The sequence below is a fragment of the Corylus avellana genome, chromosome ca3, assembly GCF_901000735.1.
Source record: "Corylus avellana chromosome ca3, CavTom2PMs-1.0".
NCBI lineage: Eukaryota > Viridiplantae > Streptophyta > Magnoliopsida > Fagales > Betulaceae > Corylus > Corylus avellana.
Window position 1 is genome coordinate 15,998,934 of NC_081543.1, and position 15,092 is coordinate 16,014,025.

Consider the following 15,092-nt stretch of genomic DNA (forward strand, 5'->3'; position numbering starts at 1 on the left):
CCCGGAAAAAGATGATTCTTTGTTCTTATAAATTACTCCATTTTCCTCGCTCCAACTGCTACATATATATATGATATCAAGATGCGAGCCGAGTAAACTAAAACAAGCATGAGACGGAAAACTTATTTGCAGTTTTGTGACAGCAACCTTTTGCGTTAAATCCCAATCCTATGTTATAATCATTATTAATTAGAAAACCAAAGCTATGGCAAAGATGAAAAATCAATAACATTAGTAACCAACTTCTTACAAATTTGGGAACAATGTCAAGCTGTTTACCAGTATAACCATCATAATTATCATGATACCCTTCAAGATCAGCTTTTGTTATCAAAACTACATCCCCTGAAGGACAATATAACACTGTAGATGGTTGGCGCTTGCAATAGAGGAGAATAGTCCACCTCTAAGACCCCAGGAAGGAGGACAAATATTGTAAAGACAATTACACAAATGGATATAAAGTTTAAAACCGAGAAGACAAGGAAAAGATAGGCACCCATGATTGCTACACCCGCATAGTGTGGGATTGGACTGTATTCACTACTATCACTAGTCAGGGCAATGCTATTGGAATTATTGCGAGTGTCATTTGTGATTTTTGTTCTCTAACGAAGAGAGAATATGTATATCTTCTTGTCAATTTGGACCGGAGATTTCAAGTAATCTACAAGAGATTCAATTCTCGGAAGATGCAAAATACTAAAATATCTAGCACCGTGTAGAATGTCCTTGATCTGTTGGTTGTGCTTGTCTAGTGTATGCCCTCGTAACATGTCGAACACTGTAAAACCCCCCGAATTCTTGACACTTATATCAACTTTACAGTGGAAGAACAACCTAAAATTCAATAACAATCGCACAATCTGCATGGAAACTAGTATAGAAACCAGAAAGGGTGGTATTTGTTAGAGTATATTTGAATGGCTCTAAAGTTAGAGATTTGATAAAGATTAAATTAGCCTAATTTAAGGATTTGATTATGATTTGATTATCCTAAATTAGGGGATTTGATTAAGATTACATTTATATATAAGTTCTATAAATAGAGCATTTTGTATTGTAAACAATTCATTCAATAAGAGCATAATGTAGCCATTTGGACTTTATCTGTGGATGTAGGTCGTTGACCGAACCACGTAAAATCTTTGTGTCTTATTTTATGATTCCGCAATTTATTATTTAATTATGAATTTTTTTTATGGTATCATAACCTACCACAGAACGAATGGGTTCCACACTACTTACCCTATGATAAAGACCAGGAAAAATAATGGTCTACACGTGAGGAAGGGTGTTAAGGAATAATCCTACATTGCATGTGGCCAATATCTTGAGAATATTTATAAGGAATGAGCAACTCTCTCTTATCAAATCGGTTTTATGAAATGAGTTAAGCCCACGAATTTCTAACATAGTATCAAAACATATTTAACATCGTATCAGAGCCACTTTCTATAGCCTTCAATAAACGTCTTTTTTAGCGTTTTCCCTTTAATGAATTTCAGTTTCATCGCCCTATATCAAGCGCCGCCAAAATTTCTGCTGCCCATAGTCTCAAAATCATGCCAGCCGATAGATTCGGAGTCGCTTAGTCTGCCAAGTGGTTTTCCGCTTAAAATCTCTTTCAAAGCTTCATCGCGGCCTCATCTGTGAAAATTTATCTCAGATTCATGCTTGCGAAGCACAAATCTACAAATTTGTGGAAGATTCGCCGCCATGCGCGACGCCGCCAAGTACAGATCCAAAGAAATCTAAAGCGTCCAAGCTTCCACATGCTCACACATGCCTAGAAGGTTCTGTTCGTCAGTAAACGCGCCTCCACGTTCGTCCCAAGGGTTACTTCGTCAACTCTTTCAGCACAAGCAATTTTTTCAGCGAATTCAGCTATTTCTTTCCCTTTCTTTTACCCAAACTCAAGCTTACACTTTGAGTTTGAGGGAGATGTGAAGAATATTATATTATGGTTATTTATTTTCTTATGTATTCTAGGTATACTAGGTTTACTTTTCCTCAGTCTATTAGGTTACTTGCTTATTACTCATAACCTTTTTATAAATAGATGTCTCTGTAGTCCTTCATATTAAATTAATATCAATACAATGTAGTCCATTGTGTGCTTCCGCTCTCACTATTATTCTTCCGCTTTTCTATATCTCTTTATTATTCTTCATGGTATTAGAACATTTTGGCTAATGCCAGTATTCAATCCAATGGTCCTGTAATTTTTTTTTCTTCTTTTCTCCGATTTCTTGTTCTTGATCGTCAATACCTTTGCAGATCTTTAACCATAGACCTTGCACAGGTATATGACCGGATTAAAAAAAAAAAAAAAAAAAAAAAAAAAAATCAACAGTGCTTCTGGCAACTTTTGCTGCCTCCGGTGACCAATTTCACTAGACTTCACCGACAATCCAACAGCAAATTGTTGGAAATAATTTTGGATGGTGCACAAATTCTCATTGATATAAAATAATTATAATATGAATATTAACAATAAAATAAATAAAATACAAGAGATGAAAATAGAGTATGGAAAGATCTCACAATGCTATAGAATCACGCAAGAGCGTTGTCCTTAAAGGTTGATTCGTGCCTCCCGGAGTGTATAACTCGGTGCGATCGGATCTTTTGACACGCAACTTCCCAGGATTAGACTATAGCGTCTATCTTTGTTAAGGACACACTTCCAATAACAAAGAGTAATAGAACAACCCAAACCTTTTTTTGTAGAACAACAACTCCATAATTAAAAAAATAGAAGTAACATATATAGATATAAAAATATATATCTCAAGTGCTTTTTTCGTATATATATTTTTTCTTTTTTTGGACAAGAAGGTTGGCTTAATATTTATAAAGGAAGCTCAAGTTTTCCTTCTTAAAGAGAATCTTTTAGCATCAAAGTCTTGAATGACCAAACGGTCAAAACGCTTGAAGCCATAAAATCTTATTAATTAACAAATGCCTTAGACCTTGTTAATGTCAAAAGATCAAAACTGTTGAAGAATTAAAACCCATGGAATTTTTAATGACCAACGGCTAGAAACAATAAAAGTGAAAATCAATAAAAACAATAAAAGTGAAAATCAACGTATGGAGAAACTTAATGCCCTTAATGATCAAACGGTCACAAAAAATTATTTCTCAAAGAAGCCACTAGCAAATATCAAACAAAAAATAAAAGGGCTTATGGAAAAAGAAAACAAGAAAACAATTTGTTTGTAACACACATATATTACAACAATCCCCCACATGTTACAAACAATAGAATAAAGGAGATTGAAAGTATGCATTGATGTGGTACCCGAAGGTTTTAACCGCACCTAGGATAAATAAGTAGGAACTTAATGAATCGTGGTAGAGTTCAACTCTTTTAACCAAATCCACAAGTTAAACAAACTTATCATCCACATAACTTTCTCCAAAAACAAAAAATTAAATCAAATCAAATAAACAAAGAGTCGAATCAAATCAAATAAAGAAAATTGGGTTGTTCTATAGTGGGTTGGCACCTTATACAGGCCATGCGCCTCTGGGCTTCATGAGTGCTCTAGAGATTTGCGAAAGTCTCATAGGAGGCGGCACCACCTCCACACTCACATAGGTGGCGTCCATCAAGAATGTGTGCAGAGAACATCTCATCCCAACAAGTAGGGACTATGGACCCATTGAGAGTTTTAAACTCATCCTTACTCACTCCGCATCTTTTGTTATTACACCATAAAATGATTTTCATGAGCGCTCTAGAGACCTACCCAAGTCTCATAGGAGATAGCATCTCCACACTCATATAGGTGGTATCCATCAGGAGTGTGTGCAGGGAACACCCCATCCCAACAGGTAGGGACTATGGATCCATTAAGAGCTTTAAGCTCATCCTTAATCACTCTGCATCTTGTACTGTCTTACACCATAGGGATGGACTCATCACTAATCTTTCCAACAAGATAGTTAATAAACGTAAACTGACAGTACCATACCTCATTTCACTTGTGACTTCGTTTCCCATTAAACCTCATTCATGGGATCTCCAATCACAGAGGTTGGGTATCAATCACAGTGTCATGATTTGGGTATCAGTCCTATCCCCCTCGATGCTTCTCTCACTAGCCTTCTTGCTAGTGGCATGGTCAAAGAATCTGCAGAATTCTTTTATGACCTCACAAAGTCCATGGACATATACCGGTCTCAATAAGCTGCCTCACAATATTGTGCACTTTCTCATTATAAATTCTTTGCTTGAGCTTTGGCAGCCTGACAATCACAATAACACATAGATCCAACGATGTTAGTATATAAAGGAAAATTAAATAAATTAACCAATAGGTTTTTTAGCCATTCATCTTCAGTTCAAGCCTTCTCTAAGGCAATTAATTCTGATTCTATAGTAAACCTTGCTATGCAAGTCTTTTTGAGGACTTTCAAGAGATAGCTCCTCCAGCCAGAGTAAACACATAATAGCCATTAATAGACTTTGCTCATTTGAATCAATAATACAATTGCATTCCTTTCAATATAGCAGGATAATCACAATACGACAAACCAAAATTAATTGTGCCCTTTACGTATCTCAACAATTTAGAGATAGCATTCCAATGCTCAATGCCATGATTATGAGTATATCTACTCGACAATATAAGTAATATCATGGCATATACAGTTTGTCAAAACATCAAGCTATCAATGATTTGTACATATTTTTATTGCAAAAACACCATCACCATGATTCTTACCCAACTGTAATTTTGAATCATATGGTGTAGAGTCTGTAGACATAGGTGTATAATAAAAGTGTTTAAATCTTTTAAGCATCTTTTCGACATAATCTATCCGAGATAAAATAATGCAATAATTATCTCTAATAACTTTAATGTCCAACATGACATTAACTTTATCTATGTCTTACATATCAAAATTATATGTAAGAAATAATTTAACTTTATGCACAACATCAATGTTAGTTCAAAATAAGCAAGTCATCAATATATTAAAAAATAAATAATGACACATTCATTATTGTAAAATTTGCTATGTATTTACTTGCACCATTAATCAAATATGCAATAGACAACATCACTTTGTCAAACTATTCATGCCATTGTTTAGGAGCTTGCTTTAATCCATACAAGGATTTCACTAGTTTGCATACTAGTCCCTCGGGTTGCTCCATATAAATCTCTTCATCATTTAGAAAATAACTTTGACATCCATTTGATGTACAACAAATTTATAAATATAAGCAATGGCAAATAACATTCCAAAAGATGCAATTTTAGTAACCGGAAAATAATCAACATATACATTTACTTGTAGCTTTTAGCTACCAAGTCTACCATGTGCTTATCTATTGTATCATCCGGTTTAAGCTTATTCTTAACCACCTATTTATAACCAATTGATTTAGTCTTAGGAGGTAACTCAATGAGTTTCCAAGCATGGTTAGACATAATTGATTTCAATTGTTTATAGCTTCTAACCAATTAAATTAAAAATAAATAAAATGCATCAAAAATAGATTTAATTGCTTCACCATAATATATTGGATCATCATCAACAATATAAGCAATAAAATTCATACCGAGATTCCTTTCGTTCTAGCTTGCTTGCTTCTTCTCAATTCTTACACATCATCAACAATTTTATTAGAAGCACCAAAAAATCATGAAATAATTTTTTTCTTATTTTTCAAAGGAACACATGCTCAAAGATAATAACCTTTTTTTAAGATTCAATAATATTATTGTAATCTAAAATATCACTCTTGATAGTAGGGAATCTATAGCATGAACAATTACATGTAAAACCAATAAAATCACAATCATAGGTTTTAAAACCAAGTTTCCTCATTTTAGGTTTTGGGTAACATAACATTTGTCAAATACCCCCACACTTCGAGGTATTTCAAACAATGCTTATGAATATGACAAACAAAATAAAGGCTTCCCCCCACACTCTGGTGGATAGCCCAAAAATTGACAATCATAGCATTCATCAGTTCTTTTCATTTTCTTGGTGTCACCAAGATTTACATGTATAATTCTATCATATCAAATGAAATAAATCAAGTAATCACAAGAAAATAAAATTCCATTAATAGCTCACAAGAACTTTAAGAAATAACTTCTATGAGCCCTTTTTTCTATAAGTATGATATATCATTTACTCTTCTTTCTTTTCTGTCAATTGACAGTTCTAAAGATGTTTTAAAAATACTAATCACCGCTTGTGATTTTTCAACATGATCCTTATATATTATATATATAGGGGTTGCATATTTCAAGTTCTATCAAGATTTTAAAAATAAAATATTTTTAACTAAAGCCCCAATAAATATGCAAAGTATCAAGTTCAATCAAATAATAATCAACTATTATTGGCTAATTGTCATAAATATGACATTGGTATCAATCTAATGAAATGATAAATTTATTAGATATCCAATGAGCCTCAATATATAAGAACATCAATAATCACATATATTTTATTAGGAATTAGCATTTCAGATAAACTTGAAAGCTGAATGATATATATGAAGATTTACCAAATACTTTTAAAGTATTTATGCTAATCTAGCATGTCATTACTAACATAAATGCTAGATTCTATTTCAATTTTGAAATAGAGTAATCATCAGAGGATCATCACTTTTCAAATGCAATATTCATATAATTATAAAATTTCAATTCAATCAAGGAGTACCTTCATCACTTGATTTTTCTTTTAATAAATGAAATTGTATATTATGTCTTAAAAAAAAATAAGACCTATGAATCAGAGTTTAAAACTCATAGCAGAGCCAACAGCTTTACTCCAAAATCTTTCAAATATATTGTTGCCACCACACACCAACTAGGTGTTGTGAGAACCAATCAACTCAATACACGTACCACATCTCTTCCTCTTTTATTACTATGTGCTTACCTGCAAAAATCTTTAGCAAAGTGGTATTCTCTGCACACAATTAGCAATACCTATGTATTTTTTCCATCACAAAATGAGTAATCACTTACAGTTATTATTATTAATTTACATGGATGTTTTCCAGCCAAGCTTAGCACAACATAACAAAGAAAATGCTAAGTTCTACAAATCCATAAAAAAGCTTAACTCTTTTTATTGTAAGAATAGTAACCCAACAATAAAAGATTATTTGACAATTAATAAATTGAGTTCAAATAATTGAAAACTCTTTCAATCAAAATATTTTCATTTTCAATAACTACACATGAAATTAAAATTTTTTTTTTCTGATAAATGAATAGAAAATCTTTCCACTCAATATTTGATTTCATCTTTCTCATATGCGAATTGCACCGCAAACTCTTATAGTATTTGACTTCTCATAAGTTTAAATACTATTGTTATGATACTAATCAAAATATTTGTGCAACCATCACGAATCAACCTTTAAGATTGTTGGAAATAATTTTGGATGGTGCACAAATTCTCATTGATATAAAATAATTATAATATGAATATTAACAATAAAATAAATAAAATACAAGAGATGAAAATAGAGTATGGACAAATTCATACTCTATTCATATTTGTGCAACCATCACAAATTCTCATTGATATAAAATAATTATAATATGAATATTAACAATAAAATAAATAAAATACAAGAGATGAAAATAGAGTATGGAAAGATCTCACAATGCTATAGAATCACGCAAGAGCGTTGTCCTTAAATGTTGATTCGTGCCTTCCGGAGTGTATAACTCGGTGCGATCGGATCCTTTGACACGCAACCTCCCAGGATTAGACTATAGCGTCTACCTTTGTTAAGGTCCTTAAGGACGCACTTCCAATAACAAAGAGTAATAGAACAACCCAAACCTTTCTTTATAGAACAACAACTCCATAATTAAAAAAATAAAAGTAACATATATAGATATAAAAATATATATCTCAAGTGCTTTTTTCGTATATATATTTTTTCGTTTTTTGGACAAGAAGGTTGGCTTAATATTTATAAAGGAAGCTCAAGTTTTCCTTCTTAAAGAGAATCTTTTAGCATCAAAGTCTTGAATGACCAAACGGTCAAAACGCTTGAAGCCATAAAATCTTATTAATTAACAAATGCTTAGACCTTGTTAATGTCAAAAGATCAAAACTGTTGAAGAATTAAAACCCATGTAATTTTTAATGACCAACGGCTAGAAACAATAAAAGTGAAAATCAATAAAAACAATAAAAGTGAAAATCAACATATGGAGAAACTTAATGCCCTTAATGATCAAACGGTCACAAAAAATTATTTCTCAAAGAAGCCACTAGCAAATATCAAACAAAAAATAAAAGGGCTTATGAAAAAAGAAAACAAGAAAACAATTTGTTTGTAACACATATATTACAACACAAATCACCGCCTCCCGTCACGGCCAGCGTCGGGTTCCACCACTGACAACCCGGTTTGATCTCTCTTTCGCCGTCCCCGCCTCAGATCCAGTGCCTAGCGTCAACTTCCATCGCCAGCGACAATCCACTGTCCAGAAAGCACTGCGCCGTTCGTTACCGATATTTGCCGCACCCAGCCACAGATCCTCTAACTCCGATCTCCGATCCAACCTTCCAAGCCCAATGCCCAGCGCCAACTTCCGTCGTTCTCAGCGGGCTCGGTTTCGCTGGTCTCCAGTTGTTCGCGTCTCACCATCATGCTGTCAACCACCGATCTACCACCATGACGACCACAAAGCCTCCGCGTCGTTCCTGCTGTCCGTCACTATCATCAGTCCACCACATCCGGTAGTCCCACGCCATCATCGGCACCAGCAATGCTTGATGTCAATCTGGAGAAGAAATTGAAGAAGATGAATGGTGTTTGCTAACAGGTTTAATTTATCCTTATTTGAGTTTGTGGATTTTCTTATTCTAGTTTAGGGATATGTTATCCTGATTTAGGTTTTACCTAGATGTGTTTGGTTACGGGATTAAGGTAATTTTTATCACAGCTAAATGCAATCCGCGAATAGGATATTATTAAAATTAAAAAAAAAACAAAAAGTGAAACTAAGAAAAAAAATGAAATGAAAAGAATCTCGTTGAATAAATAAATAAATCAAAAGAGCCTAAATTGCCCATCAAAATTCAAAAAAGGCCAAGCTGCCCATCCCAAAAAAAAAAAAATCAAAAGAGGCCAAGTTGCCCATCTATATATTGGCTCATAGTTGGCCTATTTTTTCTCGGCTCGATGGTATTGTTTAAAACCCACGTCATTTCAGCCAATGCTTGGCTCTCATTTTAGCCTAAAGTTGGCCATCCTTTTATTTGGTTATGTGGTATTGTTTAAAACTCAGGCCCACTTTAACCCAAAGTTAGCTCTCTTTTTTGGCCAATAGATGACCATCTTTTGTATTATTTTGCTATCTCAAAAAAAAAAAAAAAAAAAAAGGTTAAACTCAAGGTTTCAAGATCTTCCAACTTGAGTTTAGGGGAGAATGTTAGAATATATTTGAATGATCCTAAAGTTCAGGATTTGATAAAGATTAGATTACCCTAATTTAAGGATTTGATTATGATTTGATCACCATATATTAGAGGATTTGATTAAGATTACATTTATATATGAACTCTATAAATAAAGCATTTTGTATTGTAAACAATTCATTCAATAAGAGCCTAATGTTGCCATTTGGGCTTTATCTATGGATATAAGTCGTTCACCAAACCACATAAAATATTTGTGTCTTATTTTATGATTCTGCAATTTATTATTTAATTATGAATTTCTTCAGTATTCTGGCTGGCTTGGGAAATAAAGTCTTAAAAAAGACTGGCCACAACAAAATATAACTAAACTTTTTGGGCTTGGATGGGTCCGGGCCACCTCAAGTAATTCTAAAAGTTTTTTTTGTGTTACTCTAAAAATAATATGACTTTTAAAATTATCATTTGGTCAAAATTTAATAATGATTAATCACAAGCCAATAATAATTTTAAAGTCACATCATTCTTTAAGCATTACCCGGCAAACTCCCCCACCTTAGCCACGTTTGTGGAATTTGTGACAGAAACCCTTTAAATAAACCAGCAACTTGCTGAGTTGCTGGTAGCAAGTTGCTGGTTTATCTAAAGAGATGGGCAAAAAAAAATGTTGAGGTGAAAAAATATAAATGTCCAAAGAGAGATGGGCCCGTCTTGAAACCCTCAATATTTTTTCACAAAGTCCACATAGATTTGTGAAAGAGGGAGGCAAAAAAATGGACAGATGATGACACCAACAACCAAACACATCCACTATAAATAAAATTTTTATATATATATTCACTTACCTCCTTTGAACTACTATATAATGTATTTCATAAGCTTTTAATTGTGACAATATTTTTCTTCTAAATTATTAAAAATTGTCAATATTTCTCCTAATACCAAAAATACCCTTAATAAAATTAAATAAAAAAATAAAAAAAGGGAGTGGAAAAATAGTTTTTGATTTGAACTTATAGGGGTATTTGTGTCATTGACAAATATTTAGGATCATTTTTATCTTTTTTAGAGCCTTAGGGGGAGACATTGTCATTTTTTTTGGTAGTTAGGAAAGATATTGTCTCAATTAAAAGTTTGAAAATGACATTATCAATTAAATGGTAGTTTAAGGAAAGTACTCAACATTTATCTTAAGTAAATAAAAAATGTGGAAGACTAACTTGAGTTTATCCACAGTGAGTCACTGAGTTGTTTGAAAATAGAATTAAATATCTGTTCTGAAATTTGCATTAAAATGAGACCCACTTTTTTTTTTTTTTAATTGAATTTGGGAAAGAGTTTAAAAAAGATCTTACCGCTCTTAATTTGTAAAAAAGAGGGAGCGAGAAATCCTAAACAACATAAAACCAAAAAAGGGGTGGGCTCCCTAATAATAGACCCGGCTAAACAAAAACAATAGTGCGAAGTTAAAAACAAACAGTAAAAAATTGAATAAACAAATATCTCGGTCCTCTCAATAGAGCCGCATATAGCCATTAAGTTCAAACTGGCTAACTAACTGCTTAGCTCACACTGCATCTTACTTTTGTGTAGTTTAATATCACCGATCCAATGTTTTCAATAGGTAAGTCAATCGGTTAAGGATCACGCCTTCATAAAGCGGATGTCACTAGTTTGAATCCTCTTCTCCCTTTTCCTTGTGAAAAAAGAAATAAAGAAATATATATATATATCACCGATCCAATGAAAATTGTGGGCCAGAAGGAAATCTCATACAAGTTCTTCAATTATGGATCTTGAACAAAGTGACAATTAGAAGCAATGAAAACAGGACAAACTTTACCACCAACGTTTATTAAATGGAGATGGAGTTAAGATTGAAAATGAAAGGGAATAGCAATAAAGGAGGAGAATCATGAGTATGAAGCAATAAAGACTAGCAAGAGTTCATGGAAGAAGATAGATTATTAGGCAAAATGTTGTAGCAAAGCACGTACTATTAAAAACAAGGAGTTGAAAGAGGGGTTTAATCCATGATTACTTTCCCTGCATGGGGGATTAGCGAAATCCCGCCGATCCATGTAAGAGTCGGGTCATGCACTTTCACTTTTGGAAGAAAGGGATGGACAAGTTTTCTTCGTCTCAGCCTCACAATGCCTTCCAAACACACAATCAACAGAGGCGAAAAAATGAATTAAAAAATCGTCAGAGGACTTCCATTAATGGTTATTGGAGCTGTGATCCACAATGACAAGATAAAACACAGAGATATGATATAAAGGGGTATGCTAAACATACAGTTCAATTCTAAAACCACCAGGAAGGAGGACGAATATCAAGTAAAGACCGTTACAGCAAAGGATGTAAGATTTAAAACCGCAAGTATATTAAAAAAGCTTAAATCCGTGATTGTTGTTCCCGCAAAGTGTAGTTATCTTGCCAAATTCCTCCGCAAGGGCGCACCATTGCATATTTGCATGTAAGGTGACTGTTACAACAACCACCAACAAGAAATTGCGTTTCTTTTGTGAATTGTTTTTCCTATGAGGAAGGAGTAATATGTATATCTTCTCGTTAATTTTTTTACTCTCAATTAAAATGCACTTTTAGTTAAAATTTAAAATAATAATTTTTTCTCGCTTTAAAAGATTTATTTTGTAATGCAATTTTAAGTTGACCCTAAAACTAGGAGGAAAAAAACTGTGAGAAGAAAAGCATAAGCAATGGTATAGTTGTTAACTTATTGACCCAGTACTGTAAGAGGTTATTGGTGTTGTTAGTCTTCGTCTAGGATAAGTTCTATATATATATAAATTATTTTATTTTATTTTTATTTTGCCCCCAAAAACGACATCCTAGCTCCACAACATGAACAAACGGCAATCCTAGCCGAGATGCTCATGTTAGCAAACTTGTCACATCATTTCTGGTTATTGGACGTTCTAGAAAATATAAAAAACGGCAGAACTTGTCACATCATTTCTCGTCATGGACGGTCCGAAACAATATTAACATGATATAAAAAATTGAAATCAGAACAGGGACAAAATAACAAATTTTGAAAATTCAAATATCCAAATCATATACTTGTGTCCGACTTTTTAAAACGATGCGATGGCTAATAACAAGTGTGTTTACATTGACTACACTAACAATAAAGTCGACGAATATGAGATTGCATTCGTCATTGCATTCGTCATGGGCTGGGCTTTGTGGTTGTGGTTGGGGTTGTTACTCAGGCACCATCGTATATTATTATTATTAATTTTTTTATAAACACACTTGTCTAAAAATTTTTAATTCATTAAAAATAATAAATTTAATATATATATATATATATATATATATATATATATATATAATATGTGCAGGTTCAAACCTTTCATTGATAAGGTGAAGTTCAACAAGTAAAATATTTGAAAAATTTAATTGAAATTATAGATTAATTAGTGACAGAAACATGATTCAAACTCATAGCTTAATATCATGTTAAATTACAGCTTATATATATCAAGAGTTTAAATTTATAAGAAGTGATGAATTTAATCATTTAAGATCTGTTTATTTCACCGTAAAATGTTTCCCGTCAGAAAAGCGAAAGACATTTTCCTGAAAATAATTTATTGGAAATCATTTTGTTGGTGTTAGGGGTATGGAAAATCACTATATATATATATCATATTAAATTTTAAATTACGAAAATGTCCTGATTAGGTCCTGACAGTGACCTAGCCAGGTCACGCGAGTCCCAACCGAGTTTTGGTGGTGTCCTTATCTGGTCTCAATGGTGTCCCTATAGTGTCCCAGTTGAGTCTCGGCGGGTCCCAACTAAGTCCTAATTGGGTCCTAACAGTATCCTAGCCATGTCCTAACAATATCTTAACCAGGTCCTGGTGGGGTATGAATGGGTCCCAGTTGTGTCTCGGTGAGTCCTAACTGGGTCCTGACGATGTCATAGTCAGGTCTTGGCGGGGTCTTGATGTTGTCCCTACAGTGTCCTAGTCGAGTATTGATGAATTCCAGCAGGTCCCAACGGTGCCCAGTGAGTCCTAACAGTGTCCTAATCGGGTTTCAGTGGTGTCTCGATAAGGCATTGGTCAAGTCTCAATTGGGTCTTGGCGATGTCCCGACAAGGTCCTGACAATGTCCCGATCGGGTCCTGATGGGGTCCTAGAGACGTCTTGATTAGATTTATCGATTTGAGAATGAGATATGCAAAATCAAAAAATGAACCAATTTTTTGAAAATTAAAGAGGTTTTTTCGATCAAACCGAAAATATTTTTCTTTGACAATTATTTTCTGTCGCATCAAACACTCGAAAATATGAAAGACATTTTCAAGAAATCATTTTACCCATAAACAAATGGAGCCTTAATCAATAATTTAACAAATTTACCGACTCTTTCTTTAAAGGACATAAATTTCTTACAAATTGGGTTATAGAAATTCCTACAACCCAGGCTCTAAAAAAGCGACGTGTGTTTCTTACATGCTTAAAGAACACATGCATGTTTCACTTTTTAAAAGCTGAGTTGTAGGAAGTCCTACCGCCCAATTAATACGAAATTTCTGTATTTTTTGTTGAAACAGAAAATAGAGATAAAATAATGAGCTTGGCAGGTTTTTTTTTTTTGTTTTGGCGAAATGTTGGAGGATGAGAAATGAATGGAATTTTGGCTTACAAAAACAGCGTTGTAGGGTGCGAATGAAACTATGCTTTTATTTATTTGTTTGTTTTCAGAAGTGATTTAAACAGTACGTTTAAATTCAAGCCTTGTTTCATTTTGATCCATTCGGATTAAGACCAACATCATGCGTATGTTAGGTGGGTAATGGGCCCCTTCTCGTCTTCTACGGGGGACGGCACTTATAAAATATTAGGTCCCAATCAATACTAATATTATATGTGCAAGTCGTATGAGTAATACTACAAGTCTATCTTGTGTCTTTTTTGAGTTCTTCCAAGAATAATGTAGCTATTAAAATCATCATTGCGCTTGTGATTGATCATTATTAAGTTTTGATCAAATGATGATTTTAATAGCCATATCATTCTTGAAGGGATTTAAGAGAAACTTCTAGAATTACTCAGCCGTATACCTTAACCAATTTTTTTTTTTTTGTTAAATAACCCAAAAAAGAGCGAGTTGGCAAATGTTAACTAGTCTCACATTCGTATAAAAGAGGAGCTTGCGCCAATCTTCCTCCCTCGTAGTAGCAGCATCAGTACTCTTCTTTTTCTCTTTTGATGATGAATATACATTAATTAGCACTCTTCAGCCTCACAATCACTCTCCTCGCAATGTATCAGAATTTGGAGAATGCTGCTGAACATGGAATGAATCCGAATCCGGTGAATGCTGTTCAGCAACAAATAGATCATAATTTGAGGGATGCTACCCCGCCAGGAAGCATTGATGCCTTGTACGCATTGATACGAATGGATGCAAAAGCTTTTGACAACATCGATGAGATTCCATTTGTTCAGACTCCTTTACACGAAGCTGCATCCGCTGGGCACACCCGGTTGGCTATGGAGATCATGAGGTTAAAGCCATCATTCGCTAGGAAGCTTAACAAAGATGGCTTCACTCCTATGCACCTTGCTTTGCAAAATGGCGAAACTAGAGTGGTGCTACGGCTACTTGATGTTGATAAA

The 15,092-nt window shown here is 33.7% G+C and overlaps 1 pseudogene; it reads left to right on the forward strand.

Annotated features, from left to right (window-relative positions):
* Nucleotides 1–14,735: 14,735 nt before the first annotated feature.
* Nucleotides 14,736–15,092, forward strand: part of LOC132174198 (tyrosyl-DNA phosphodiesterase 1-like) — a 9,352-nt pseudogene continuing 8,995 nt past the window's right edge.